Source organism: Neoarius graeffei, chromosome 2 (assembly GCF_027579695.1).
Source record: "Neoarius graeffei isolate fNeoGra1 chromosome 2, fNeoGra1.pri, whole genome shotgun sequence".
Lineage (NCBI taxonomy): Eukaryota > Metazoa > Chordata > Actinopteri > Siluriformes > Ariidae > Neoarius > Neoarius graeffei.
Window position 1 is genome coordinate 59,537,011 of NC_083570.1, and position 13,373 is coordinate 59,550,383.

General features: G+C 40.0%; 1 protein-coding gene across 1 annotated transcript in view; it reads right to left on the bottom strand.

The window, feature by feature from the left end:
* Positions 1-13,098, bottom strand: part of pparab (peroxisome proliferator-activated receptor alpha b) — a 49,745-nt gene extending 36,647 nt beyond the window's left edge. Inside the window, exon 1 of the mRNA XM_060914567.1 lies at positions 12,911-13,098. The gene's annotated coding sequence lies outside the window, so the exon portion shown is untranslated. The remainder of the gene's footprint in view (positions 1-12,910) is intronic.
* Between the last annotated feature and the right edge of the window lie 275 nt (positions 13,099-13,373).

Consider the following 13,373-nt stretch of genomic DNA (forward strand, 5'->3'; position numbering starts at 1 on the left):
GCCATTTTTCCTTATATGAAATTTAATATTTTTCTTTTTATTTCAGATCTGAGATGCCTTCAATATTAACAATAGAAGATCAAATTGAACTGTATTCAGTGTATATACAAGTATCACTTAGTCCAAGGTCATCAATTTGAGCATTTGTTGTAATATCTGTATTTAATTGAATAATTGCCTATGGATGCAGACTTTTGGGACACCCTGTATATAAATCAGTATTTAACCTACTGTTTGGAGCATTACATTAATTCAGTTCTATCATGAAGACAAAGCCATAGTATTCCATTTTTATGCACCTCATGAGGCATGAAGCACATTATTTTAAACATACTGTATTATCTGAACTGGACTTTAGATACTGATAACATATCTGTCTACATAATAGGTGCACAGTGTATCCACCCAAAACTAAAATGAAATTAGTTTAATCTATGCACAGTTTCTGCCAGTCCAATGCATTTGTAAACATTAATATACTGTATTTCCAGAATTATTATACATACAGGACACTTTCTGGATGGAATAAAAAACGTGTTCTATTCCCTTCTAGCAGGTTCCATTCATTTGGTTTGACAGCATGCAATATTGTTGCATATCACTTATCCTACATGCATTACGCCACTTTACCCAAAGGAGAATGAGTGTTCACTATGATTTACGATACTGCACACTGTCAAAACGTCACATGTCAGAGCTGATGCGAATATCCAGTGAGAAAGTTTTCTGCTGCGCATGCACAAAAGCATTTCTTTGTTCACCAGGAAAAAGAAAGATTCGTTGAACACCCAAAAGGCTACCAAAACTTCATTAGATATCCTTCACACACATTTACAAGAGAAAAACATACCAACAGAAATAAAAAAACTGGAAAAGAGACAAGTCGGAGACTGACAATTTGTAAACAAACATTGCCACCAGGTTTGCTTCATTAAATACAGACGATTTTGAAAGAATTTTGAAAGAGAAAGACACGAACACCCAAAAGGAATGTGTATAATCTCATCTCATCTCATTATCTGTAGCCGCTTTATCCTGTTCTACAGGGTCGCAGGCAAGCTGGAGCCTATCCCAGCTGACTACGGGCGAAAGGCGGGGTACACCCTGGACAAGTCGCCAGGTCATCACAGGGCTGACACATAGACACAGACAACCATTCACACTCACATTCACACCTACGGTCAATTTAGAGTCACCAGTTAACCTAACCTGCATGTCTTTGGACTGTGGGGGAAACCGGAGCACCCGGAGGAAACCCACGTGGACACGGGGAGAACATGCAAACTCCACACAGAAAGGCCCTCACTGGCCCCGGGGCTCGAACCCAGACCTTCTTGCTGTGAGGCGACAGCGCTAACCACTACACCACCGTGCCGCCCGGAATGTGTATAATAATAATAATAATAATAATAATAGATGGCTTTTTCATGGTATATTCCATTCAGCTAGCATGATATTGAACTCATCTTCAACTCGTTCAATATCACTCGTTTTTGACTTGTTCAATATCATGCTAGCTGAATTGAATATATCTGATAGACCACTCAACACCAGCCAATATTATTTAAATACCATACTGTATATAGTCTGTTCAAGAAACACCTACCTCTTCTGGGTTAATAAATGAGATCAGTGTTCACCATGGCTTGAGATTAAAAACTTTCCCACACACTAATTCTGGTGCATGACAGAACCTAAGACAAAGTCAAACACCAATGCTGTGAGAAGTTACTGAATTATTATCACACAAGGAGCATACTGTGCATACGCATGATCATGAAACCAGGACCAGGAAACCAGGGCTTCCTATTTCTGAGTTACTGCTGGGTTTCTCCAAATAATGCCTACTCTTGGATTTGTTGTTTTGGTCTTTTTAAATAAATGACTACCTCAGGATTATTTTTGCCTTTGAGCCATTAGAAATGCATTTCCCATATGAGGATTAGTTATATTCTACTCTATCACTACCTGGAAAATGGATTCAGGCCATTCAAGATAATTAACAAATAAATCTGTATGAAGAGTTTGTTTCCTCTGAAGGGACTAGGCTGCTTTTTAAATTCAGACACTACAATATAGGCACCAATTTCAAACCTTGGTTCAATGTCAGAGCAGCAAACAGTCTGAAGTGAAGGTGACAATTCAGCTATCTTTTTCCAGACCACTGGTCATGTGAGTGCATAGTTTAGGGAACTGCTTTGTCATGCGCTAAAACGCAAGTCCCTGACTCATGACTGGTCTTTCTAAACTCATTCACTGCAGTGTTATGTTACATATCATAATGAAGTGGCTATGATTTTTACCTGCTGTAATCATACAGTACCAGTCAAAAAGTTTGGACACACCTTCTAATTCAAATGTTTTTTCTTTATTTTTATTAATTAAAAGACACTTCATGTCTTAAAGTAATGATGGATGTCGTTTCTCTTTACTTAGTCAAGCGGTTCTTAACATAATATGGATTACTACAGTTGTGGAACAGGGCTATTTACTGTGTTATTATTATTTACTATTTACTGCTTGAGCTCAAACACATTAAAGGAACAGTCCACCGTACTTCCATAATGAAATATGCTCTTATCTGAATTGAGACGAGCTGCTCCGTACCTCTCCGAGCTTTGCGCGACCTCCCAGTCAGTCAGACGCAGTCAGACGCGCTGTCACTCCTGTTAGCAATGTAGCTAGGCTCAGTATGGCCAATGGTATTTTTTGGGGCTGTAGTTAGATGCGGCCAAACTCTTCCGCGTTTTTCCTGTTTACATAGGTTTATATGACCAGTGATGTGAAACAAGTTCAGTTACACAAATTGAAACGTAGCAATTTTCTATACTATGGAAAGTCCGCACTATAATGACAGGCGTACTAACACCTTCTGCACGCTTCGGCAGTGCATTGATATCTGAGCTCCGTATCAATGCGCTGCCGAAGCGCGCAGAAGGTGTTAGTACGCCTGTCATTATAGTGCGGACTTTCCATAGCATAGAAAATCGCTACGTTTCAATTTGTGTAACTGAACTTGTTTCATGTCACTGGTTATATAAACCTATGTAAACAGGAAAAACGCGGAAGAGTTTGGTCGCATCTAACTACAGCCCCAAAAAATACCGTTGGCCATGCTGAGCCTAGCTACATTGCTAACAGGAGTGACAGCGCGTCTGACTGCGTCTGACTGACTGGGAGGTCGCGCAAAGCTCGGACAGGTACGGAGCAGCTCGTCTCAATTCAGATAAGAGCATATTTCATTATGGAAGTACGGTGGACTGTTCCTTTAAGAAGGCAAGAAATTGCACTAATTAACTTTTGATGAGGCATGCCTGTTAATTGAAAAGCATTCCAGGTGAAGCTGGTTTAGATAATGCCAATAGTGTGCAAAGCGTCATCAAGGGAAACGCTGCCTATGCTGAAGAATCTAAAATATGAAACATATTTTGTTTAACACTTTTTTGTTTACCACATAATTCCATATATGTTATTTCATAATTTTGATGTCTTCGGTAATGTAGAAAATAGTCAAAATACAGACAAACCTATGAAAAAGTAGGTATGTCCAAATTTTTAACTGGTCCTCTAGATCATAAACTTTTGATGGCAAGTTTCTGAATCTAATGTGACGTAAACCCTACGGATATAAATCTAAAGCAAAAAAAGTCACCAAAGTCTATAGTGAACACTCAAGAGGTGCAACACCATAAGCTGGTCTGATCTCAAACCTGGGGAAAAAAAAATTATATATGCACAGTATTTTACCTCTTTATCCACAATTTTCTCTTGACCAGCTCTCTGTCTTCTTCTGCTTATCACATGGATCTGAGAGACCCACCCTGTCTCATATGATGCTTGATTTATGCACTGGTGCAAGAATGCGTAATCAAAATGACAACCACGGTAGCTGTGAATATCGTTTGGCACTGAATTCTAATGTATACAAAGACAGGGAAAAACCAGTAGGAAATGTATCTAATCAGTGAGTGATTGATGACGACCATGTTTCATACACTGTAGGTGACAACGAAATGTAGTACAAAACAATTTCTAAATACAGAGCTGCACTGAGCCCAAGTCAGAGATATACTGTAATTCCACACATTATTGCATTTAAGAAATAAATCATAAGAGATCCTAGAGATCTTAGTTTAATGTTACAATGTCTGTGTTTTTTCAGCATCCAAAATATTAAACAAAGTTATAAAATCCACAGGGGGTGGCACGGTGGTGGAGTGGTTAGCGCTGTCGCCTCACAGCAAGAAGGTTCTGGGTTCGAGCCCCGTGGCCGGCGAGGGCCTTTCTGTGTGGAGTTTGCATGTTCTCCCCGTGTCCGCGTGGGTTTCCTCCGGGTGCTCCGGTTTCCCCCACAGCCCACAGACATGCAGGTTAGGTTAACTGGTGACTCTAAATTGACCGTAGGTGTGAATGTGAGTGTGAATGGTTGTCTGTGTCTATGTGTCAGCCCTGTGATGACCTGGCGACTTGTCCAGAGTGTACCCCGCCTTTCACCCGTAGTCAGCTGGGATAGGCTCCAGCTTGCCTGCGACCCTGTAGAACAGGATAAAGCGGCTAGAGATAATGAGATGAGATGAGATGAGATGAGATAAAATCCACAAAGACTTTCCATTTTGTTTGTGAATGTTGCAGATTTGCTTCTAAAATCTTTTACAGCTTCTGGCATATTTCACATCATATAAAGGGGTTTACCAGAGAACCTATTCTTGTGCAAGACTGAAGAGTGTTCTCCAAATGTCCCATAACGGGGACATCTCAATTATAGAGTTGTGGTCATACGTTTGCATACACTGACTTGAATGTCATCATGGACATGAATGTCATGGCAATATTGGGCTTTTAATGATTTCTTAGAACTGTACTTTTTCTGTGGCAGAATGATTGTACAACATACATCTTTAATAGAAAAAAAATAATTTGGTGCACAAGTTTTAATTTATTTTAGTTTTTCTGAAATCAGCACAGGGTCAAAATCATACATATGTACAGCACACTTAACATTTGGTTAAATGTTCCATAGCAAGTTTCACCTTGACCAGGCACTTTTAGTAGCCATCAACAAGCTTCTGGAAGAATTAGTAGAGTTCAGTTAAATCTGTGTTTCCTGGCACTGCCCTGTCTTTTAAGCAGTCCTCATATTTTTGAAAGGATTGAGGTCAGGACGCATTTTAAGCTTAATGTTAGCCTGCTTTATCCTTTCCACAACCAGCTTTGTTGTGCGTTTGAGGTCAATATCCTGTTGGAACACCCAGTTGTGTCCAACGTTCTGATGGTTTGGGGTTATGCTGAAGAATTCTGAGGTGGTCCTCCTTCTTCATTATTCCATCCACTTTGTGCAATGCGCCAGCTCCACTGGCAGCAAAACAGTCCCAGAGCATGATGCTACCATCACCATGCTTCACATTTGGTACAGTGTTCCTCTGTACCTCTGGTCATTGTGGCCAAACAACTCAATCTTTGTCTCATCTGACCGTAAAACCTTCCTCCAGAAGGCTTTTCCTTTGTCCATGAGGTCAGCTGCAAACTTTATTTGAACTTGAAGGTGTCCCTTTTGGAGCAGTGGCTTCTTTCTTGGAAGGCAGCCTCTCAGTCCATGGAGATATAAAACTGTAGACAGTGACACTAGCATTCCAAAAGCTTCCAGTTCATGGCAGGCCTATGCTTTGTTGGTTCCTGGTTTGTTCCTAACCATCTGAACCAATTTCCTCTCTGCTGAGAGTAACAGCCTTATTCCAACAAAGTGGCTTGGCAAAGTGGCTACACCTCCCAATAACTTGTACTTACATACAACTGTTTGAACCGGTGATCTTCGAATCTGCAGTTGTTTAGAAATGGCTCTAATTACTGAATTGTGTAAATCCATGATCCTCTTTGTCAGATCTACACTGAGCTCCTTGGGTTTTTCCATTGTACTGCATGTTGGTCAAACTAATGACTGCAAACATTAACAAACGCTTTTTATGTTGGCACAAAGAATCTACTAGCTGTAGTCAATCATGGACACTAACAGGAAGTTAAGAGGCCTTGGCCTTGGTAAGTGAAGACATTTTGGAATGTTCAGCACCATTGAATTCATCATCTAAGTGGATGATTGTAGATTTTTGACCCTGTATGTATGATTTTGACCCTGTGTTGATTTCAGAAAACCCAAAATAAATTAACACGTGCACCAAATTCTTGGTTTTTTTTTTCTATTTAAGATGTATGTTGCACAGTCATTCTTCCCCTGAAAAAGAACAGTTCAAAGAAATCCCGATATTGTCATGACATACATGCCCATGACGACATTCATGTACGTGTATGCAAACTTCTGACACCAACTGTATATACAGGGATGAGTTTTTCCATTCACAGTTGCCCAATGAACAGTAATCTGCTGATATAACCATCACTTCACTTGCCCAACTACCAGACAAATTTTACTGTAAATTGGCTTTCTCAAGGGCGGCACGGTGGCGTAGTGGTTAGCGCTGTCGCCTCACAGCAAGAAGGTCCTGGGTTCGAGCCCAGAAGCCGACGAGGGCCTTTCTGTGTGGAGTTTGCATGTTCTCCCCGTGTCTCTGTGGGTTTCCTCCGGGTGCTCCGGTTTCCCCCACAGTCCAAAGACATGCAGGTTAGGCTAATTGGTGGCTCTAATTTTAGGTTTTAGGTAGTTTTAGGTTATATAATGGAAGAACAGTGAACTACCAAGGGTCCGTAGGGTGACACTAAAAAAAAAAAAGCCAGCAGTGATTTAAATATCCAGAATAGCTGAAAGAAATAAAAAGCATGAAACGCTTTAGAAATGGGGCCTGTATAATTTGTCCTTCCTTTGAAGGACATTGATGCCATTTCACACACCAGAGTTTATTTTACACCTTGTATGTCAGTCAGCCAAATTGAAAACAAAAGCTAACAAACCAGAAAAGCTTTTTTCCCCCCATTGTATCTGTTTTTACTTGGCAAAGACACCTACCAAAAGAAAAAAAACCCTCCCAAAGCAGAGGGCATGTTCTCAAATGTGATTTCTAATTTGTATTCATCTGGTTTCATGGCAAAACCAACAACAAGGGCAAAGTGTTATGGCAAATGCTACAGATGGCTGGACAGCTGGAAGGGTCCTGTTACATTTTCCAGCATGCTCTTTACAGGGAGGGCCTGTCATAATCTAGCGCTGTGGACATCACCAATACACTTGAAACCTTAGCTATGGCACATGAGGACACTTAGCTGTAATCCTTCAGGCCACAAGCTAGGAATATGCCAGCATGTGCTAAGACTCAGTATTAGAAACCATGTTGTTACTTCATTTTTTCTGTTTTGTTATATGCTAGGAAAAGACTACAAAACATATTTGAGACTGACATGCGTCTCTTGTAATATCCATCTTAAGAACTCACTTGTGATCGAGGAGACTGGAATTATTATTGGATGCTAGCTCACGTGATTGGGCAGAATACAAGAGAGAACAAAACACACACCGTCCATTGCCCATTTATAATGATTTATAAACTCCGGTCCTTGAGGGCAGTGGCTTAATGTTCTCTATACTCCACTGCATGTGATTCATGAGCTAATTTTCAAACATCTAATGAGCATGTTACAGTACGAAAAACGCTCCGTCTGGCATGATTATTATAGCTTTTGAATTGATCCAAAGTGTCACAGAACACATTATTCCAGATACAGTTTGACACAGCACCCTGTTCAACAATATCAGGTAGAACTCAACAACTCCAACCACTTTTAAATAGCAACTCGGATTATTTTGAGAGCGTGCCAAGGACAGTCAATTTCACTTGAGTGATGAGTAATGTCGCAATGAGTCCAGCACACTTTGCAACAGTTTAATAACACAAGAGTATGCAAACAAAGGTGTGTACATGCTTATATACATATCCATAGGTACAGTATGTGAGTATAATGACTATCCATATAGGAACAAATAATACATGTTGACATGCAGAAGCAGACAGGCAGAGGGGCAGTTAGCAGAACCAGAAAGTCCTGTTGGGGGGGGGGGGGGGGAGCTAAAGAACAAGTCGGTACTATGGAACAGAGAAAGTGAGTGAGAGCTTAGAATGGGGCCTGATTAGACAGCTCAGATTCCAAACTAAAGCACCCTTTCTCACGCCTGCCAGAGCAAAGTCTCACAAAGAACGAAAGAATCAAAGAACCTGAAAGAAAAAGAGAGACAGAAAAATGCAAGAAAGGTGCATTACACCATTACATACTGCTACAGAGTGCCAATACTGTACTAGTGACATGTTCTGACTTGAACAAACGAGATGCTAAAAAGTCAACTCTGATTACAGAATAGGAAGTTCGGTTTTGGAAAAGATCTTTACTTAATTACATTAATCTTGTGAAAACCAGTATTCTTTCCAGATTACTTTCTTATATCACTTTACATTGTTAGTTTAAATAACTTATGCATGGATATTTTATATACACATAGTACAAGTCAAAATTTAGACTCATAGGTTTTTCTGTATCGTGACTATTTTCTACACTGTAGAACAAGACTGAAGACATCAAAAGTGTTAAAAAAAAAAACTGAACATGTTTCATATTTTAGATTCTTCAGCGTAGCCAGCGTTTACCTTGATTACACTTTGCACACTATTAGCATTGTCTTAACCAGCTTCATGAGGTCGTCACCTGGAATGCTTTTCAATTAACAGGTGCCTCGTCAAAAGTTAATTAGTGCAATTTCTTGCCTTCTTTTAATGCGTTCGAGATCAAACAGTACATAGTAAATAATAAGACAGTAAATAGCCCTATTCCACAACCGTAGTGATCCATATTATGTCAAGAACCGCTTGACTAAGTTAACAGAAACAACATCCATCATTACTTTAAGACAAGAAGCGTCTTAATTAATAAAAATATAGAAAAAACACTGAATTAGTAGGCGTTTCCAAAGTTCTGACTGGTACTGTATGCCATTTGTATACAGTATGCATATCGCATGTTTGTAATTAGCTTATCAGAAAGATGAAATACAGTAAGTAAGACCCAGAAAGATGAGTGAAATGCAATAAATCTGTCTTCTGCAATGCACCATGAAAGCTCTGAGCAATGTAGGTCTGTTCAGTCTATTTATTCAGCAGGATGCCACTGAGAAAAATGACAGTCTGCTTCATGTCCAGGCTGCTTTAGCAACCACCCTTAAGGGTTCTCTATTTACACTATTTCACTCCACCAGGAATGGCAGAAATGGATCTTGTGTAACTCACCCCAATTGTAATTTATTCCACCACCAACCAAAGCTTTTTGTCTCTGAAGGCATTCCATACAAAACAGCATAATCCTTTAATGATTAAAGATAAAGCTCCATAAGGTCAGGTTTGGTTACAGAATCACAAAGATTGACAAACTGCAATACAAACAAAGTGCAACTTCAAAACATATAATAACATATAACTATTTTGGCACAGGCGAATCTTTCACTGCAAATAACAACTCATCTCATCTCATAATACAAAATTTGTATCTTGTCATAAATGGCCTAATTATGTTTTGGTCATGTTTTATTATATGCTGAATTTCCGATCCATGCAAGATCTTTTTAATTTTGTCATTCTAAAAGGCTGTTAAACAGAAATATATACAGTGGGGTCTAAAAATCCGAGAACAAACTGAAAATCTGGGATTTTTTTCCCCCATTTAAAGCTAGGGTAGGTAATTTGAGAAACCAGCAAGAGTAAGAGAGATTTCGAAAGCAACCAACCAAAAAATCCCATCTCCTCCCTTCAACGCCAGTCCTCCAAAACACATGAACGTGCACTGCCTGACTACTACTGAAGGAGGAGTCCATGAGAGAGAGGGTTGGGGGAGGAGCATACCGTGTTGTCATATTCAACTCCATCATGTCTAAGAAAACACCTAAGATTATTATAATGAATTATCTTAAACAATATACATGGCTACTGTTAGTACTTACAGCTGTCGACTAGCACGCTAGCTTTAACAATATGTCTGCCTAGCCTTGTGGAAGACACTGGTGCCACACAATATATGCACAGGCAGGAAGACAGGTAGGTAGGTAGACAGGCAAGTAAGCCATCCGTTCATTTAATTTGGATCTAATGTAAGCAATTTTGTCATGTATAACTTTGTGGAGACCACGTCAGCTCGAGTACACACGGTCATTAAAGGAAAACAGGGATGCATCAAAAACAAAGAATCTCTGAAATTCATGCAAATATTTCAAAAAGAGTCTCATTTTCACTCAAGTTGTTGTCAATAATAGTGGCGGCACGCATGTACGCAGCGGTTTTGCCCTCCTATGATAAACTAAATTTCATTGAACATTTGTGCAGTGGCAATAAAGGCATTCTATTCTATTTTAAAATAGAAGTATTTTCACTAGTGCTCTCGAATTTTTGGACTCCATGGTATGTAACTTTAATAAGCAGAGAACTGTTTCTATTAAAGTTCATTGAGTACATCTGCAACAGAGCAGGGAGTTTCATCAGGAAACTGTCGCCAGGGTTTTTTTCGAAATACACGGTTTCATATTAACTCCCTCTTACAGCAAAATCCCAATTTTCTAGGACACTACGCATCTCCCACTGTGGCTGATAAACAGAATATTCTCCATGCTATTGGTTAAGGCTTGATACTGAACTCTGATTGATTTCTTTATCATGCTGACTGAGCACAACTTGTTTCGGTGATATATATATATAAAAAAAAAAAAGAATATCCCCAAATCAGTTTTCGCTCAGTGTTACTCAAGTAACTATACCTTCTCCTTCAATCTGAAGTAAATCAGTAATCACTGCTATAAATTGGAGTTAAAGGCTTAGCATATCTCTTGCTTTGAAATTGCTGCTATATATCAATTCTCATTGTTATCTGTTATATGTTCAAGGTTAAAGATGACCATTGGCAGAGTGCAATTTATCTTCCCTCAGTTATTTTTTAATAACCCTGCTGTGCTATATAGTGTTTTATATATATATATATATATATATATATATATATATATATATATATATATATATATATATATATATATACACACACACTCAACAAAAAAAAACTTTACACTCATTTCAAAGTCAATAATTTGAACATTTTGGAAAATAGGTTTGAAATAACGATTGTATTCAATTATCTTGTCATTAAAGATGCTATAGCATACAGATCATGTTTGTCATGGAATCGGTTCCACCGGAAATGCGACGACAATGTCCATGATCAAAAACTGCGAGTCACAACTTAATGAAATCATGTCAATATCGGGTGTGTCCTCCATGGGCGTTCACAACTGCGATACAACGTCTCCTCATGGATTGGATGATGCGTCTGAACACAGCTTGGGGAATGCGCCACCATATTTGTACCAACATGGCACCAAGCTCCTGGAAGTTCTGTGGAGGGTTCCTTACGGTCGGCTGTGGTGCCAGTTTGATGGAGACATGTCTGGAGATTATGGATGGTCTGTCGACTGCATCCCATAACCCTCGCAACGTCAGTGACGGATGTTCCCGTATTCAGCATGCCAATGACACGTTCACGCTCAATGTTTGACAGTCGTGGCATTGCAAATTAACGAATAATTAACCATAAAACCTTGTTTTTCTGAGATGACACTCTATTCTGCTACCGTGAGATCAATTGCACGTGTATCAATAGGTCACGTCACTTGTGTCACGTGGAAACGTGATTTTAGCGTGCAGTGCTCTCGCACGTGCTACGTAGGCCCGACCAGTAGAATGAATGTGTGATGTAATGCCCTTGACAATGCATTTAACCATAATCACAACAAGAACTCTTTCAAGAAAAGTTTCTAAACACTATTTGAAAAATAATGAGTGTCAAGTTTTTATTTTTGCTGAGTATATATATATTTCACCTAATTATTCCATCTTTCCATAATACGCATTAGCAAAACAGCAGCATGATGGTGCACTGTCATCTCACAGCAAGCAGGTTCTGGGTTCGAACCTGCCAGTTAACTGGAGCCTTTCTATGTGGAGTTTGCATGTTCTCCCCATACCTGTGTGCATTCCCTCATGGTGCTCCGGTGTCCCCACAGTCCAAAGACATGCAGATTAAGTCAACTAGGTACTCTAAATTACCCATAGCCATGAATGAGAGTATGAATGGCTGTCTGTCTTTTGGTGTTAGTCCTGTGATAGATAGACCCTGTCCAGGGTGTACCCTATCTCTCACCCAGTGTCAACTAGGATTGGCTCCAGCTCACCCACAACGGATAAGCGACATAGACAAATGACGGATGGATGCATTAGCAAAACTAATAGGTGATTAGACTGAGGACTGATACTGTATATACTGTTGTATGTTAGTCATTTAGAAAATTGCTGACACAAGTTTATAATCTGACTGCACTTTGAAAACTGGCGTGTAATATATTGTTGTCTGTTTGGTTATTACTCCCCCCCACAAAAAAAAAAAAAAAAAATGGACCATGGTTTCAGGCAGTGAATCCAAGTAGATGTGAATGTGTGATTAGATAAATGAAGGAAAGAAGTGCTGGAGCAGCAATCACAGGAACACCGCTTCAGTGTTATGTAATGAGACTGGTCCTCAGGTGCTATAGTCCTGCTAGTGCGGGGCCCAAAAAAAGTAGGGACAAAAGCCCAATACCTCCTTTCCTGTGCCTCAGCAGAGCCTTTCGAAAACACTTCTACAGCCTTTCAGAATATTGCAGAATAATGCTGCAGCCTATAGAGGACTGACAAGTTTGCATTCTGTTGCAAAGAGCAATTTTGTGGAATCAACAACAAGACTTTCTGTATCATTGATTCAGTGATGATTCTCATACTGGTATGCTTTGACATGTCGTTCAGTATGTTAGTGCGCAGCTGGAGACACTACAGGCCTTCTCTTACTCCTACTACATGACAGCACTGTAAATAAAGCACAGAGTGCACAGCTCTACATTAAAGACGTGTACCTGGAGTCGTGTCGCGTCCATATGGCGGGAGTTTTCGGCAGGCAAGAGAAGACAAGGGCTCCGTGCAGACAGAGGAACAGAGAACAAGGGAAACGTGTGTCTCCTTCCACGCGTCCTTGTTTGTCCGTCGCTGTCAAACTCTCCTCCACTCTCCCTGCCGCCTGCACAGCGCCCCGACCAAACTGCCGGAAGTCGCGTCACGAAAGGCAGCTCGCGCCGTAGCCTTGGCAACGCTTGAGCGCCCGCCCCCTACCACCCCGACACACCTACGGTCTGGGCCAATGAGAGTGCAGGAAGAGCCGCGAGCGCATGACGCTCCCTAACTCTTTCAGAAACAAACGCCGAGCTTGGACAGAGTGAGGCACAAGGACGGTGTCAGTTAATCACTGATAAACAGAAACGCAATTCAAAAATAACATTTGTTTACTGTTAATAAATATAAATTATATATATATATATATAT